The sequence below is a fragment of the Scylla paramamosain genome, chromosome 4, assembly GCF_035594125.1.
Source record: "Scylla paramamosain isolate STU-SP2022 chromosome 4, ASM3559412v1, whole genome shotgun sequence".
In the NCBI taxonomy this organism is placed as follows: Eukaryota; Metazoa; Arthropoda; class Malacostraca; order Decapoda; family Portunidae; genus Scylla; species Scylla paramamosain.
In genome coordinates, this window is record NC_087154.1 from 9,157,501 (window position 1) to 9,169,480 (window position 11,980).

General features: G+C 41.1%; 1 protein-coding gene across 5 annotated transcripts in view; it reads left to right on the forward strand.

Annotated features, from left to right (window-relative positions):
* The window catches only part of LOC135099711 (uncharacterized), a 4,409-nt gene extending 2,591 nt beyond the window's left edge, over positions 1-1,818 (forward strand). For 3 of the 5 annotated variants that reach the window (XM_064002172.1, XM_064002177.1, XM_064002176.1), the window contains exon 3: positions 189-1,818. The gene's annotated coding sequence lies outside the window, so the exon portion shown is untranslated. The remainder of the gene's footprint in view (positions 1-188) is intronic. The other 2 variants (XM_064002173.1, XM_064002174.1) reach the window with 2 other exon arrangements.
* The last annotated feature ends 10,162 nt before the right edge of the window (positions 1,819-11,980 follow it).

Consider the following 11,980-nt stretch of genomic DNA (forward strand, 5'->3'; position numbering starts at 1 on the left):
AGAGAGAGAGAGAGAGAGAGAGAGAGAGAGAGAGAGAGAGAGAGAGAGAGAGAAACAATCATGGTGACAAAACTTAATAATAATAATAATAATAATAATAATAATAATAATAATAATAATGATAATAATAATAACAATAATAATAATAATGATAATAATAATAATAATAATAATAATAATAATAACAGCAGCACCATCCACTGCAACCAGCCAGCCAGCGGCACCAAGACGTCCCTCGGCACCGCCTCCTCCAGTCCCTCCTGCAGCCCCCACTAACTGGCATCAGAGAGCGCCGCGTGGTTGGCCCACTGCGGCGCCCAATGGCCTGCATGGCGCACACTCCCTTGCACGGCTTCAGCAGGACCAGGAAGAGGATGTGTACGAAGAAATCTACGTTAACGCTGCCTGAAAACTTTTCAGTAAGCCTCCTGAGAAGTGGCACGGGGGACAGGCCTGCATGTGTCCTCCTGAACACTTCTTCCTCGTATGATTGCCAGCTCCTCCTTTTCCTCCCTCTCCCTCTCCTCCGTCTCCCACTCTTTTTATACATGTGCATGGGTGCGTTTCGGCTGTGAAGAAAATCAATATAATTATGTTCTTATAAACGTGCATCGGTTATGAAGGAAGTTAATATACTTTACATGATTTTCTTATATAATTATGTTCCTATAAATGTGTGTCTAGGAGCTTTATTGGAATGTGTTGTACTGGCTTTAACATATGTTAACATATGTTACCAATATGTTTTCTTGTGATCATGTTTGCATTACTGTCGATGTGCTTTTTGGTATAGTATTGTAATCTGTATATATATTTTTTATTACAGTGCTCTGCTATGTTTTTTTTTCAGTTCCAGCATTCAGTTTTACAGTCAACACGGCCGCGGCAGTCCGTAATTTGGATGGTGAGCAATGTAAGGCACTGGTATTTGTTTATTCGTACATGTGTTAGCGTGCGATGTACGTCTATAGGTGCTCTGCCAGACAGGAGAACCTCCAGCATGATCTAGTCTCTGTACATCTCTGTACAAGCTGTACATGCTCTGAACTCCGTCTAAGAAAGCAATGCATAGAGGCCAGAAACAGGGCAAATAGGGTAGTACGATTATTTTTCAGGAGTGTTAAAAGGAAAAGTCTCTCTGTACAAGCTGTATATATTACGATATATAAAAGAAGAAAGCCCGGAGACTGCTCTTCCCCTCATCTACACAAACTACGAGTATTTGACCAACAATCCTTCCACTCCTCTTACTCCTTCTCCTCCTTCTCCTCCTCCTCCTCCTTCTCCTCCTCCTCCTCCTCCTCCTCCTCCTCCTCCTCCTCCTTCTCTTTCTCCTCCTCCTCCTCCTCCTCCTCCTCCTCCTCCTCCTCCTCCTCCTCCTCCTCCTCCTTCTTTTTACAAAACAGGATGTGAGGGATCTCTCAGCATATTTAACTGGTCTTTGGTCACAGAACTATCAACTCCGCTCCTTAGAAACACACACACACACAAAAAATAATAATAATAAGAATAAGAATAAGAATAATAATAAAAATAAATATAAATAAATAAAAAAAAAATAAATAAATATTTCACTTTTCACTCCAGCTGTAGTTTCATGCCTTTCTTGAAGACTTCCCTCACTGGCAGCACGTTCACGAGTCAGTCAACTCTTCTTTCGGCACCAGCGTTGGTTGGCCTCACGCTGGCTGCCTTTCACGCGGCTTTCGTCACCTGCACTGCCCGTCACTCTTTGTAAACAACGGCGGTGAGAACGTTGTCACAATATTCGATAAGGTCTGGTCTGATTGTAGATTCCATAATAAAGCTTCCTGCTTACTACTGTATCATGATCCATTGTACTTCATCTATACTTCTACAGTCTTGTTTTAGGTGGAACTTTTACTCGTGTGAATTTTACTGCGCAGGATTCTTACGCGCGTCCCTGTCCCATTCCTACTTGATCTCAGTTGGACTCTATATTCTTTCTATAAATCCCTTAATGAGCGTCTTGACTCTCTTCTCTCTCTTTTTTTTTTTTTTTTTACGTTGTTTGATACCAGACTCTCTCTCTCTCTCTCTCTCTCTCTCTCTCTCTCTCTCTCTCTCTCTCTCTCTCTCTCTCTCTCTCTCTCTCTCTCTCTCTCTCACTACGTTTGTTTATCATCTTGTGAATCATATCCTTTTGGTCTTTCTCTTAACACTCTCTCTTGTCTCACATCCTTTCCCAGCTCACTTCTCAACATTAGCAGCAGCATCATCATCGTCATCATCATTATTATCATCAACTTGTGTTGTTATTTTGTTGTTGTTGTTGTTGTTGTTGTTGTTGTGCTTTCTTCATTTTCATCTTCCTCTTCTTTGTTTTCTTTTTCTTCTTTCTCCTCTTCGCTTTTATACTCTTATTCTTTTAGTTTCTTTTGATGTCCTTACCATAATTATTATCTAATACTGCCTTTTATCATTGTTCTTTTATCTGATCTCTGCCTTTAATTCTTACTATTTTTCCTTAATCCTCTTCTCGTCCACCTGCTCCCGTCTCCGTCTAATGCTCATATCTTTTTAAATGATAGCGGTGGTGGTCATTGTGGTAGTGGCGGTGGTCATGGTGGGATTCATAGTAGAAGAGGTAGTAGTTGTGGCTGACATCCGGTTCACTCTCTCTCTCTCTCTCTCATGGCACCACACACGCACATCACCACCACCATCACCACCACCAACAGCAACAACAACAATCTTTCGAGTAAACTTTACAGCTCCCTTTAATCTCAGTGACGCATCCTGTTTACGATAATCCGAGCCGGCCGAGTCCTTCACTAAGACATAATATAAGTATAGAATGTTATAGTGAGGTAGTTACCAAGTGGTTATAAGAGGTGAAAGATAAGCCAGATATTAATATACATCTCCTAAGACACACGTGACTTATTTTAGTTTGGCAAGTTAGTTCGTTATCGGGTTCTAAGTTAGTTTTAAGGATTTTTAAGACTCACTTTTTCTGGCGAAGTGGAAAGTCTTCGTAGTCTTTGGGTGGCTCCTGAATCTCTTTCTTTCAGCGGAGAGATGTGATCGTTTTCACCGGCCAAGTTAAAAATCCAGAGCGGTCAATACATAAATATCCAGAGTAAAAGCACCATTTTTGTCTTTTACGAAATAAGGTTTAGTATTTCTTAAAGTTTCAAAATATTAAATAAATCGATTAAACGCACGTTACATTATATTTGTGGTTTTATAACAACCGTCGGTGATCTCGCTTGTCTTCAGTGATGTTTACTTATATTTCGAAGAACCTTCCTTCTTTAGCCAAACTTTAGCTCCTACACAGCAAGAAGACATCATCACCCTTGCCTTGCAATCAACACGCTGTGGACGCAGTGAATCATCCTCTGTGGACGTGTCTCTCAGAGGAGTTGTGGCTGAGAGCACAGAAAACCACCGTTGCTTCTGAGATCGCAGAGATGATGTGTCAAAGGAAACATTTCTGCTTCACAACGAGCCAGTCATGAACACATCGACGCATGCCCTTCTTCCTAGTTAGATTCGTCTACAACTGCACGTAATTAAGTACAGAGAAGCGCCTGCTTTCCTGTGTTTGGACCCATGCTTACGTACGAGTACATTTGGCAGAAACAGCAGACGAAACAACTACGTGTGTGCGACTGGACGCCTTCAAGAAAATGTCGAGTTTTCTGAGGTAAAATTAATAAATAGATAAATGAATAAATAAATAAATAAATACATAAATAAAGTACTAGTGTGACGGCGCCTTCAGTCAGTAAGCCAGTCACTCAGTTAACTAATTGGTTAATGAGTGAGTTAGTGAGTGAAAGAAGGAATACGTGAGTGAGTGAGTGAGTGAGTGAGCGAGTGAGTGAGTGAGTGAGTGAGTGAGTGAGGCAGTTACTCAGTCAATCAATCAGTCAGGTAATGAATCAATCAACCAGTTAGTCGTCGCTAGTTTATTCAGTCAGTCAATAAATTAAATTATCAGTTAGTCAACCATTCAGTCAATCAATCAACCAAAGCGGGAATAAGTCATCCAGTTAGTAAGTGAGTGAGTCATTCCGACAGTTGCCCCCCCAGTCAATATTGCAAGGCGAGGACTTGAGGAGTCAGTCAGCGAACGCCGGTCTTGCGGTGGTGCTGCAAAGGCTCCTCGGGGAGTGCGTCTTACGGCCTGTCAACAAACATAAGAAATGGGCTTGGACAAATTGACTTATTGACATAACAAATGCATCTCTCTTCTTCACTCGCGCCCATAGCAACAATGACCAGTATTAATTACCAGTGTTAGTATTCACTGTGTGTTTGGTGATGCGTGATCGGCTTTATCTCGGGTTGAAACGTATTTTCTGCTCATTTTGTGGTGTTTGTAGTGATGAGTGCGAGACAAACACGTCACGGTGATATCATTCAGTCATTGATCTTCACATGTCAGGCTTGATGTCGATTTAACAAAATATGTTAATCAGAATACGCGAAACTTCCAGAACCTCATAGGAAAATTCGTCTCAAGTGAGGCAGTGAGAAATTGTCTTTACACAAGCACAATGGTGACATCCCCGCTGCTTCCCTTCAGCTGCCATGCTGTAAGAGTCTGAATCACTCCAACTGCCTTCGTGGAGAAGCTAGAAGCCGTGGGGGTAACGATAAAAAGATGCCACCACCGTGTTTGTGAAGAGACAATTCCTCACTGCTTGTCTTTACCAATTTTCGTATAAAGTTCTGCAAGTTTCGCGTTTTAAATCCACATATGTTGCTATATTGACACCATTAAAGCTCGGCATGTGTATATCTATTATTGAATGATATCACCGTGACTTGTCTGCCTCGCACTCATCAATACAGACACCACAGCATGAACAGATTATAGTGCGTTTCACCTTGAGAACAGAGCCGATCACAATGAACACTAACACAGGTGACCTACGCAATACTGGTCATTGTTGCTAATCACCTGCTATGGGCGTGAGTGAGGAGGAGAGATGCATTTGAGATGCTAATAAGTCCCAGCACATTTTTTTATGTTTGCTAGGAAGGCTTAAGTAAAACACGCTCTCCGAGTAGCCTGTGCCGCAGCGACGCAAAATCGGCGTTCACTGACTGATTCCTCCTCACAGCAACAACAACCAGCATTAATTACCAGTGTCAGTATTCATTGTGTATTTAGTGACGCGTAATCGGCTTTTTTTCCTCGAGGTGAAACGCGTTTTGTTCTGTTCATTTTGTGGTGTTTGTAGTGTTGAGGACAATACAACATATTCCACTATAGCTCATAAACATACTTATACAGGAACATCCATAAGAAAAGCATGTAAAATATATTATCTTCCTTCATAACAGATGTAAAGTACATACATAAACGCATATAAGAAAAACATATAATTTTATTAATTTCCTTCACAGTAAGTGACATTCACCCCCCCTACTTCCTCTTCCCTCCATCCCTCCCCCGCCAACACCCATCAGTCGGACTTTGCCGAGACACTGAGAGGATATGAGCGAATGAATGAATGAATGAATGAATGATGATTACCTGTACACAACCAACACAATTAATCAAAGGGCAAGAAGCAGATCAAATTTGAGGATACCGTGACTTAAAAAAAAAAAAAAAAAAAAAAAAAAAAATATATATATATATATATATATATATATATATATATATATATATATATATATATATATATATATATATATATATATATATATATATATATATATATATATATATATATATATATATATATATATATATATATATATATATATATATATATATATATATAAAAGACGAAGGTATTAGATAGACAAGTAATGTAACAAGATGCAAATTTAGTGATGATAAGAGAAGTTACAGTAAACTGTTACGGGTTGCTATAAAAAAAAATAAAATGGTATGGCGTCAGCTGACAGTCACGCTGTACTCTGCCGGGGCAGTTGGTGTAGTAGTGGTCGTGGTGGTGGTGGTGGCAGTGGTAGTGGCTAGGGTGTGTTCATGAAGGGACCGCATCTAATATTTTCCTACGTCTTATCCTGAATACTTTTAATGCATTGTGAAAGAAGAGACAGGGGTGTGCACGGGTGCCTTCACGATTCCTGTGACTCTAACCGCCAAGGTTTCCACGTGTCTTGCGTCTCCTGCAGTATGCTTATTCAATCCCATTTCAGGGACAGCCTGGCAAAAGAGGGAAAAAAAAATCCGATAACGTATTTTTACTGGAGACTCGTAAACTTCTTGGCTTCTCATACCGACCACTTTCCAAAGGCCACAAAAATTATGAGTCAGGTTCCCATGGGCCTTTCTTTACCACTGATGATGCAGGATCCTAATTAATCTATGACCAGAATTATGAATACACCTTGAAAGTCACCAATAACCTTTAATTACCCTGTGGATGCGTTAGGTCAGCGAAACCCAAACGCCTGGGGAGTGTCAGGCAGATACTGCAGAAACATCAAAAGTTAAGTAATCTACTGTACCTACTGTGCCTGATAAAGTCACAAAAATGAAATAAAATAAAAAAGAAAGGATAGTTATTAGATTTGTAGAAAGAGCATCAAATCCAACTGAGACCAAGGACAAATAGGACAGGGATGCACATAAAAACCTGCGCAGTAAATTTTACACCAGCAACGGGTGCCTCGCAAACAAGGCTAGATAAAGTACAATGAAAGTCATGATACAGTAGTAAGCAGGAAGCTTTATTAGGGAATCCACAATATGACCAGACCTTACCGAATATTGCAACAGTCTTCACCGCCGTTGTTTGTTTACAAAGAGTGACGGGCAGTGCAGGTGAGGAAAGCCGCGTGAAGGGCAGCCAGCGTGAGGCCACCCAGCACTGGTGCCGAAAGAAGAGCTGACTGACTCCTGAACGTGCTGCCAGTGAGGGAAGTCTTCAAGAAAGGCATGAAACTACAGCTGGAGTGAAAAGTGAAATATTTTGACTTTTTTTTTTTTTTTTTTTTTTTTTGTGTGTGTGTGTGTGTGTGTGTGTGTGTGTGTGTGTGTGTGTGTGTTTCTAAGTAGCGGAGTTGATAGTTCTGTGACCAAAGACCAGTTAAATATGCTGAGAGATCCCTCACATCCTGTTTTGTAAAAAGAAGGAGGAGGAGGAGGAGGAGGAGGAGGAGGAGGAGAAAGAGAAGGAGGAGGAGGAGGAGGAGGAGGAGGAGGAGAAGGAGGAGGAGGAGAAGGAGGAGAAGGAGTAAGAGTGGAAGGATTGTTGGTCAAATACTCGTAGTTTGTGTAGATGAGGGGAAGAGCAGTCTCCGGGCTTTCTTCTTTTATATATCGTAATATATACAGCTTGTACAGAGAGACTTTTCCTTTTAACACTCCTGAAAAATAATCGTACTACCCTATTTGCCCTGTTTCTGGCCTCTATGCATTGCTTTCTTAGACGGAGTTCAGAGCATGTACAGCTTGTACAGAGATGTACAGAGACTAGATCATGCTGGAGGTTCTCCTGTCTGGCAGAGCACCTATAGACGTACATCGCACGCTAACACATGTACGAATAAACAAATACCAGTGCCTTACATTGCTCACCATCCAAATTACGGACTGCCGCGGCCGTGTTGACTGTAAAACTGAATGCTGGAACTGAAAAAAAAACATAGCAGAGCACTGTAACAAAAAATATATATACAGATTACAATACTATACCAAAAAGCACATCGACAGTAATGCAAACATGATCACAAGAAAACATATTGGTAACATATGTTAACATATGTTAAAGCCAGTACAACACATTCCAATAAAGCTCCTAGACACACATTTATAGGAACATAATTATATAAGAAAATCATGTAAAGTATATTAACTTCCTTCATAACCGATGTACATGCATGCACGTTTATAAGAACATAATTATATTGATTTTCTTCACAGCCGAAACACACCCATGCACATGTATAAGAGGAGTGAGAGACGGAGGAGAGGGAGAGGGAGGAAAAGGAGGAGCTGGCAATCATACGAGGAAGAAGTGTTCAGGAGGACACATGCAGGCCTGTCCCCTGTGCCACTTCTCAGGAGGCTTACTGGAATGTTTTCAGGCAGCGTTAACGTAGATTTCTTCGTACACAACCTCTTCCTGGTCCTGCCGGAGCCGTGCAAGGGAGTGTGCGCCATGCAGGCCACTCCACACACCGGCCCACTAACAGTACCTGAGTTTTACCTCTCCTGAAACTCGTGCCAAGACTTCAGCTAAGCAAAAACTCGTTCATCAATAGAAAATATAAATATTTTTTGATGTCTACAGGCTACAGAGAAAGTAAAAATACGGTATACAGTATAGTGTATAGTATTGATCAACGTAAGTTAATAGATAAATAAGTAAATAATTAATATTTAATTCAGATAAAATGATAGCATTACCAATATTCCTTATAATTATGATTATTATTTTATTAATTAAGAATGTGTGCGTGTGTGTGTGTGTGTGTGTGTGTGTGTGTGTGTGTGTGTGTGTGTGTGTGTGTGTGTGTGTGTGTGTGTGTGTGTGTGTGTGTGTGTGTGTGTGTGTGTGTGATGAAAGAAGCACTTTCTCCCCCAAAAAGCTCCTTCCGTGTGTGATGTGTTGTGTTGTGTTGTGTGTTGTGTTGTGTGTTGTGGTGTGTGATGAAGGAAGCACTTTCTCCCCAAAAAGGCTCCTTCCATGTGTGTTGTGTGTTGTGTTGTGTTGTGTTTTTTGTGTGTGTTGTGTTGTGTTGCCTTTGAGGTGCTCCCGCCCACACTGACTCCACACTAACTGCATTAGACAGGTGTGCTCTTAATTAAGTATAGTACCCTTTGGACCCTTGGCTGTGTGGTACAGGCTCTTGGCTCGCGTCTCAGAGATTGGTGTTTGATTCCATTCATGGTCGTAGTGAAATCAATAGTTCTGATGATAATATAAAGTATTGGCAGATTGCTTTATTTAATTTTATGGTATTATTTCTTTGTTGTATTTTAATTTGTTTTATTCTTTATATTGTAGCCCAAGAATCACCAAGAAGAAATGAAACACGTAAGAGGGAAGAATGAGACCAAAAATGAAGAAATGAAGAAGGAAGTAAGAAGCGCGAAAATTATTATTATTATTATTATTATTATTAATACTACTATTATTATTATTATTATTATTATTATTATTGTATAGCTGGTTTACTGTCATTTATTAGTGCGGGACAAGTTCGCATCCCCCGTCACGTCATTTCATTAATATTCACACAAAAAAGCTCCATATTCTTGAACGCTATAAGCTTCCCCATAAGGACTGTTTTTTAAAGGTAAGAATCTTAATCAGGTTCTCGTGTGTGTTTTTCCCACTGACCGTAAAGAATATTTGTCAAGCTATTACTAGAATCATGAAAACACACTTGGAAACCTGTAGAGCGTGTTCAAAGTAAGTGAAAAAGGAAGGTAGTGTTATTATCATCGTCATTTTTGTTGTTATGCTTATTTTTTCATATGGATATTTTATTAGATTAAATGTGCGTGTGTATGTGTGTATGTGTTTGTGTTTGTGTTGTGTTTGTGTTTGTGTATGTGTTTGTGTTTGTGTTGTGTTTGTGTTTGTGTTGTGTTGTTTGTGTTTGTGTTGTGTTGTGTGTGATGAAAGAAGCTCTTTCTCCCCAAAAAGGCTCCTTCCGTGTGTGTTGTGTGTGTTGTGTGTTGTGTGTGTGTTGTGTTGTGTTGGTGTGTGTGTTTTGTGTTGTGTTGTGTTTGTGTTGGTGTGTGTGTTGTGTGTGATGAAAGAAGCACTTTCTCCCCAAAAAGGCTCCCTCCGTGTGTGTTGTGTTGTGTGTTGTGTTGTGTGATGAAAGAAGCACTTTCTCCCCAAAAAGGCTCCTTCCGTGTGTGTTGTGTTGTGTGTTGTGTTGTGTTGTGTGTTGTGTTGTGTTGTGTTGTGTGTTGTGTCTTAATGTAATGAAATCGTGGAACGACGATAGTTGAAGCGATTACAATGATGAATACACGATGCGCGCCCGCGATGATAACGATCCGAATAGCGACAATAATAACGATCCTTATAACTACGACGATAATGGTCCTTATAACTACGTTGACAATGGTCCTTATAACTACGTTGACAATGGTCCTTATAACTACGTTGACAATGGTCCTTATAACTACGTTGACAATGGTCCTTATAACTACGACGATAATGGTCCTTATAACTACGTTGACAATGGTCCTTATAACTACGTTGACAATGGTCCTTATAACTACGACGATAATGGTCCTTATAACTACGTTGACAATGGTCCTTATAACTACGACGATAATGGTCCTTATAACTACGTTGACAATGGTCCTTATAACTACGTTGACAATGGTCCTTATAACTACGACGATAATGGTCCTTATAACTACGTTGACAATGGTCCTTATAACTACGTTGACAATGGTCCTTATAACTACGTTGACAATGGTCCTTATAACTACGTTGACAATGGTCCTTATAACTACGTTGACAATGGTCCTTATAACTACGTTGACAATGGTCCTTATAACTACGTTGACAATGGTCCTTATAACTACGATCCTTATAACTACGATGATAGCGATCCGAGTAGCGACGATGAACACTGGCTACACGTGTAGGGCGGACCCTTACTCCCCTTAAGGGTCCATTTAAGTCCAATGGGCAGTGGCGTGCACGCTTCCAGCCCCTCACAGGGACACTGCCTTGGAGGAGCCCAGTCCTCCCCTAAAGGGCCCCTCCGATGGTCAGATGGCAGTGTCTGCTGGAAGCTGTTCAGTCCCCTGAGCACGGTGTGCTCTTTTTGGCTGTGAGGGGCTGCAAGTGGGCGCCAATAATTTTGTAGCAGGAGGAGGTGGAGCAGGAGGTGGAGCAAGAGAACCTGCTGTGTGAGGCCGGCATGGACCTGGGGCCCCGAGGTCCAGCCGGTCACCTCCTCCTCCAGCGCCTCCTGCAAGTCTTTCCCGGGCCTGAAGAAATTTTGTCCCAAAGTTTCCGAAACAGAATGAATTTTGCAGAGATTAGAAAATTGCCGACTCTTGGTGAAAAATGAGTGTGGTTGAGGCGAATGGAAGAATCAGTTTGGCAGTGAGGCCAAGAGAGAACTTTTCCCTGTGAGCGCCTCGGGTGTGCCCTCAGTGTGTCCTGCCCGCAAGTTTGCGTCTGTCTGTCTGTCTGTCTGTAAGGCAGTAATGCATTCAAGCCAGTGACTGGGAGAGGTCTGTCGATGATTACATAAGGAAAATCCTCAGGGTCAGTAATGAGGAAAAGACAAGAAATAATAGGTTTAAGCTTGATAAAGATAGATGTAAAAAGGAAAGTAAATTGGTTTGTAGATAAAGTAATAGATGCATGAAATAGGCTCAGTAATTACGTTGTTAGTGGTGAGTCATTAGGGGACTTTAAAAAAAGATTAGATCATTTTATGGATAAGAGTGATGACTGGAAATAGGTAGGAATGTTTCATGCAGGATTGCCACGTGTAGGACTAACGTCTTTCTGCTTCCCTTATTTTCCCAAGGTTTCATATTCTTGTACGATTAAACCACAAATGTGGAGTGCGCCTCCTTCAGGTTACTTTTGTGAGAGATTTTGTGCGTGGAGAGCAACTGTTACCATGTGACACGCTTCCTTCACGCCGTTGGTTTTGATGTTGTGAAGTGCATGCCTCCCCTCCTGCGGCGGCGCTGCAGAATGCTTTGTACTTTGTCACCTGTATTGTGTCCACCTCCGTAATGCAGTAATGTAGTGAGGTAACTAGTATTATCAATTTTTCATCCATTTTACTGGAAAACTCTGAACTCCCTGCCTGCTTGTGTCTCCCCTTACCATACTCCTTGTGACTTTCAACACACTTCTCAAGCTTTGGATAATTCTTACGGTTCTATTATTTAGGGACTGGCACATCAGTGTGCCTTTTCTTCCGTTTCGTAGCTGGAGCCACTCTTACATGAGGGAAAGAGTAGCTGAAGGCCGGCCAAGGGCAGAACAAGGGAGAAAAGCCTGCTACTGTGCTGCTCCCGGAA